This window comes from Dermochelys coriacea, chromosome 13 (assembly GCF_009764565.3).
Source record: "Dermochelys coriacea isolate rDerCor1 chromosome 13, rDerCor1.pri.v4, whole genome shotgun sequence".
NCBI classification, from domain to species: Eukaryota; Metazoa; Chordata; order Testudines; family Dermochelyidae; genus Dermochelys; species Dermochelys coriacea.
The window spans coordinates 27058482-27065113 of record NC_050080.1 but is presented as its reverse complement, the minus strand read 5'-3'; positions in this window follow the sequence as shown (position 1 = coordinate 27065113).

The window sequence follows — 6632 nt, the reverse complement described above, 5'->3', positions numbered from 1 at the left end:
TCCACAAAAGGCCAGGGTTAGAAACTAACTGGAAAATAATGCATATTTTCTTCTAAAAATGAGGAATGGCATGAAATTTATTCACTTATTTTTAATGATTCCCAAAGGGTACATTAATTAAAATGGTTTAAAGAAAAACTCTTTTTTAAAAAAGGAGCTGAATGGTGCCATAAAGAGATGTGTCCCAAAATGAAACCAAGAAGCACTGGAAAATTAAGAAAGGGTAGGAGAGACTTCTAGCAGCCCACACCCATATACATAGGGTGACCAGGAGTCCCGTTTTTAAAGGGACAGTCTCGGTTTTGGGACTTTTTCTTATATAGGTGCCTATTACCCCCCATGCCCTGTCCCGTTTTTTCACAGTTGCTATCTGGTAACCCTACATATACAGCTACAATGTACTCAAAGGACATTCCACATTGGGGGTGGAGCAATACGGGAGTAGAGGTGGAAAGAGGGCCTCATGTCTCTCCACCGTGACCCTTCAGGCTGATTAAGGATGCACATTAATGGCTCTGAAGGGAGTCCATGTGGTCCTGTGGCTGAAGGATGATGGATGATTGCCTGAAGAATGATGGGTGCAATATAAAATACACTGGTATGGAAGGATGGAAAACAGGGAAAGTGGAAAACATCCAGGGCTTCAACAAGGAGGCTGAGGTTTCACCTTACAAACTCTGATTGCTGATTTATGATCTCCCCAGAACCTAAAGCTGATCAGAAAGCCCATACTTTTTCCTATAAAAAAAATAGAAAACAGTTAAAGCATAAAAAGTGGCTTTACTCATTTTCACATACTTACTGTTTTCTATCTTTTTAAAATTGGAAAACAGTAAATAAGTATTAAAAATGGGTATCCCCTACTTTCACACACTCTTTTACCTTTTATCCCATTTTTCCAGTGGAGGGGGAGAGTGAAAAAAAGGGAAAGGGAGACAAAAATTCAAAAACCAAAAACAGAAAACCAAATTTTTTGAGTTTCCAAAAACTGAAATGATATTTCAAATTGAAATTAAACAAATTTTTCTTTTTTAAACGCTGGAAAAATCAAATATTTTTGTCTACATTCATATTTTCAATGTAAATTAAACCACATTTTCTAGCAGGAAAATTTTTCAGTTGAAAAATTTTACAACCTCTAGCAAAACCCAAACATGGAATTCTAACTTTGTAATCTATAGCTGCTTATTTGTGATTAGTGGAAAAGTAAAGGCTCATCTCATGCATAGTTGTTTGTGTGCATGTGTCTATGCATACTTTATAACAAAGTATTTACAGACATTAAGACAAAATAAATAGCGGCTTGTTTGTTTTTATTAATGGCACAAATGAACTTACAATCATACTATGAAATTGTCATCAGCCTTAATTACGTTACTCTTTCAGCAACTGCTCACATTGAATGAACATTTATAGAGTATGGAAACCAATAAAACACATACCTAGCAATTACTTCCCATGTTCCATTTGATGAGGTTTTTTTTTTAAAAAAAAAACAGGGAGGAGGGAAATTAGTGCCACTTTCTCTGGGGTGGAGGACCCTCACTCGTAAAATGAAGAGACTGGAGTGGGATGTTTTGAAAAGACACATCGATTATAATGTTTGTGCATTGACAGAGAGTTAGAGCTGTAAATCAGCCTATCTCCTTTGATTTATACCTGCTGAGAATCTTGTCCCCACTGCAGGGGTCAGACAGGGAAGTTGTGCTTGAAAATTCTTCTGGAGGTCTTTCAAGATCTCTGCCATGTCAAGTAGAAGAAGTGAAGTATGGATTTTCAAAGGATTTTTTTGGCCAGTATTGGGGGAGGAGTTCAATGAGGGGGCTCAAAGGAAAACTAGTGGGGAGCCACATATGGAATATTTTCAAGGTGGGGGGGCAGTTTCTCCAGGACACCATTTTAGGTGGATTAAGACATGCAATTTGGAAGAGGGTATTGAGCACAAAGTAGCCAAGTTTGAAGCTGATACAGAAGTTGGGGGCTAAGCAAAATATGAGGAACAATGCTTGTATACTCCAGAGAAGTAGTTCTCAATCTTTCCAGACTATTGTACCCCTTTCTGGAGTCTGATTGGTCTTGCATACCCCAAGTTTCACCTCACTTAAAAGCTACTTGCTTACAAAATCAGACATAAAAATACAAACATGTCACAGCACACTGTTACTGAAAAATTGCTGACTGTCTCATTTTGTCTGTATGAAATTTTAGTTTCTACTGACTTCACTAGTGATTTTTATGTAACCTTCTGTAAAACTAGACCCATATTTAGATGAGTTGATGTGCCCCCTTGAAGACCTCTGTGTACCCTCAGGGATATGCGTACCCCTGGTTGAGAACCACTGCTCCAGAGAATATGAATTTGAGAGATGACTGAGCTTTTCTTTCCAGCATTTTCCTCTTCCCTTTGATATGCTCTCCTATGCTGCACCCAGCTGCATGGCTTTGAAAAAGTTTCCACTTTTTCTGTTCTATGTTGCTGCTAATTCTTTGGCTGGGGAAACTGGGATGCAACAAATCTGTATCACCTCTCATCAATCTAGGCAGATATATTGCCAGATTGGTTTATACAGAACCAGTTAGACACCAGGTGCCCGATGCACCACGGCCGACCACCTTGTGTTATCATTTAAACCAGTGCAAAGTGTGCACAAAATGCACCCTTCTGACTTTGTAGCATTTGACATCCACTTTACATTCTATAATATTGCCAACCTCAGGAGACAAGTTTTCATGAGACGGGTAGAATAGGACCCCAAAATCACTAGTCAGCCATACTGCATTCACTTTGCACTGGTATGAACAACTGCTTAAGGTGCATGGCAGTGGAGAATGTTCATTCCCTGTCTGGGCTGGTCCATATTATGTCTACTTTTGCAATCAGGAGTGTGAGTGCAGCATGTGTAGGCAAACCTGAGCTAGCTTTGCTATTGCTGATCAAACCTAGCTCAAATAATAATAGCAGTGGAGCTGTAGCAGCAAGCTGGTGGCCACACAAGTATGTATCCAAAGTTCTGAGGAGGCAGGGCTAGCCCATGCTGCTGCAGCTTCACTGCTATTATTACTGGAGTTAACTTGGATTTAGCTAAATCAAAGCAATCTTGGTTATGTCTACATGTGCTGCAATCACACCTCCCGACTGTGGTGTAGCCGTTCCCACAGTTACTAGGGTTTTCTGGGCAGTACCGGGTTTACAATGGCACCACTGGCACCAGGCCCACACTCAAAAGGGGCCCAGCCCAGCCTGGTCCACTTAGAATCATATCAGAGAATCTCAGGGTTGGAAGGGATCTCAGGAGGTCATCTAGTCCAACCCCCTGCTCAAAGCAGGGCCAAGCCCCAATTTTTGCCCCAGATCCCTAAATGGCCCCCTCAAGGATTGAGCTCACAACTCTGGGTTTAGCAGGCCAATGCTCAAACCACTGCTACCCCTCCCACACTTGCGCTGTGCCCGGAGCAGCTGGCTCCTCTCTACCCCCTGGCTCCTCCCTAGGGTGACCAGATGTCCTGATTATAAAGGGACAGTCATGATTTTTGGGTGTTTTTCTTATATAGGCTCCTATTACCCCCCACCCCCATCCCGTTTTTTCACATTTGCTGTCTGGTCACCCTACTCCTCCCACACCCCCCGCTTGCTCCTCTCGGCCGGCCGGCCAGGGTTTCTCTCTCTGCCCTGACCCTGCCAGCCGGCTCCTCCCCATTCCCTGACCTCTTCTGTCCCGTCCCCCCCGCCACCGCCCACTGCTTGCTCCTTTTGGTTGGTGGCTGGCTGAGAGCTCCTCTCTGCCCTCGTCACTGGCAGGCAGCCGCCAGGAGACCTGGGGCAGAGAGGAGCCCTCAGCTGCTGCCACTCCAGGCCAGTGACCGTCTGATTCGGACTACCTAGGGGTGGGGCCCACCTCTCCCCTGCTGCTCTGCGGAAGTGGTGGGCTGCTGAAGTTGGAGGCTGCACCTCCCCGTCCCACCCCGACCCAGGCAAGAAAACGCCTCCTCCACCATGAGTCCCATCAGCACCAGGCGGGTAGGGCTGAGTGGGGCCCTAGGGCCACTCTCTGCTCCCAAGCTTCAACTGTCCTGCCCCCTAGCACTGTGCTGGGAAGGGGCATCCCTGCTTTGCGCTGGCTCAGCAAAGCATGGGAGCAGGGCATGGGGGAGTGGGTCTGTGGGGAGAATGCTGGGATGTGAGAGGGTGGGAGGCACTGGGCAGTGGGGGAGATTTGTGTATTTTGGGGTGCTAGGCAGTGGGGGTCTCTTGGGGGGGACTATGTAGTTTTGGTGAGGCTGTGGGGAAGGGTACTGGGCAGTGGGATGGGGAGACGCATGTTGGGGTGCTGGGCTGTGGGGGTCTGTGTGGGGCACTGGGCAATTGTGTTGTGGGTAAGGAGTGGTGTTGGGCGGGGGGGTAGTGTTCAGGGCACTGTGCATGTGTGGGGGGGCGGGTGTTGGGCATAGCGGGTCCAGGAGGTGCTGGATGGGGGGGGGCCTGTGCAGCATTGCTTGGACCCACCCCACAGGGAAGGGGCATGCTGGCAGCACAGGGCTGGGTGGGCCAGTGTGCATCTGGCGACTGCCGGCTTGTAAACTGTGCCCTCACTGTGGGCAGAGTAGGGCCACCACATTGCCCCTGGCTGGCCCCTTGGTCCAAGGACCGACCTCCCCATGCCATGTTCCATTGCTCCCATAGGGGCACACAACTATGTTTGGGACCAGGCCCACAAAAAGTTAATCCAGCCTTGTTTCTGGGTGAGAGGCAATAGCTGTGGTACATTTCCTATCTCACAGTAGTAGTTGGAAATCCATTGGGTGCACTACGTTCATCAGAGCATTGAAAAGGACATGATCTAATAAGTTATTTGAGAGAGAACAGAAATGGTATGATCCAAGTAAAGTGGAGATAGAAGAGGTCTAGAGCAAGGCAAGGACAAAGATTAGAGAGCTGCAAAGACTTCCTTATGAGGAAAGAAAGAGTGAAGAGATGTTTGCTTTCAGGAGGAAACGAATAAGATAGAATATGACAGAGGTGTACAAAATAACCAATGGGATGAAGGGAGAGTGCATTCCTGATCTCTCCTTCATTTGTTGCAAGGGCAAGGATACAATCAATCAATGAAATCAAAAGGCACTTATAAAAACACATTGCCTGTGGAACTCATTGACACAAGACACCAAATGAGGTCAGTAAATTAGTAGGATTTGAAAAAAGGTTCAACAGATAGATAGATAAGCACATCTGTACTTACAGGACAGGATAGTCATGTAGATGGGTTATAAACTCTCACCCATGCAGGGCACAAGTCAACCACTACCTGCCTCGAGGCAGAAGAAAAATCCCCTATTGTTTGGTTATTCCATAACTGTCCATTTATGTGGGTTTTCACCTTCCTCTAAAGTACCTGGTCCTGGTCCCTGTCATAGACAGGATAATGGACTAAATGGACCATTGGTCTCATCCAGTCTGGCAGTTCCTATGTTTCTACAGCAAGTTATGTCTCCATGAGATGAGGAGGGAGGTGAAATATAATATTCCTAAGCAGCTGCTGACTATTGCCCACAGCTGTTGCATTTTCTCTGTTGAGTAAAAATATACTACTTCCCTTCTTATTTTTAAAGACACTTTGGGCTTTCTTTCATACACTGTCTCAGCAATTTACAAAAACTTAAGTTCTCTTCCTGCTTGAGGCCATGATTCTGGAAAGCATCCCTGTTCAGGGCAGTAGGTAAGTGCACAGTAAATCCCACCGAAGTTAATCAGACTTCAGCATGAGTCTTACACGTATGTACTGCCCTGAATAGGGATGGATCTAAACATATGCTTAAGTGCTTTTTCCTAGCCTCTGTGTGTGTGTGTGTGTGTGTGTGTGTGTGTGTGTGTGCGCACACGCACGCGCCAGAGTCATCTGCCACTGGGAAAGGAGTCTGCCAGGAGAGCTAGTCAAAGGTCAGTGAAAGGCATTCTAAGTACAATAAATACCTGCCCTTGAAATTGTGTTGCCCCTTTTTGATCCAAGCAACTAGCCAAAGTTCAGGGCCCTAAGGATGTTCCAGCTGGAAGTAGAAATTGATGGAGGCTGTTATTTTCTTTGATGCAGTCTTGATTATTAACAAAGGAATGTACAAGGTCCTGCTCCTCAAAATGCAGGAGGAATCAAGAATAAAAATGAGCAGTTTCTTAGCTTACAGCCCCAAGCTTCTTTATCCAACCCCAGACCCAAAAGCTCACTGACTTTTTCCAGGGTAACCCTGAGCTCACAAGCTGCTGCTTGGCTTTTTGCCTCTTGGTCCCCCTGTGTGTTCTGCGGCTCACAAACACACATATAACACAAACAGTACTCAGTCAAACAACCTCTCCCCCAAATTCGTGGGGGGATTCACAACCCCCTTTTGTCTTGGGAGGGGGGGCTTCTGATTAACTCATCCTGACAGTTGAGTGCAGATACTTCCAGTATCAAAGAGGTTTGTGATCCAAGCAGTCACCAGCATTTCTCAGCATAACAATATCAAAGGTAAAGCTAGAAGGAGACTATCTGCAGGCTGCACGTTGCAGAGATGATTTCTTCATTCCTTTTACCTTCGTATGCATGTATGTCTGCAGCGAGCAGGGAGTGTTATGCAATTGTGTGTTGGAGGGCGTGGGT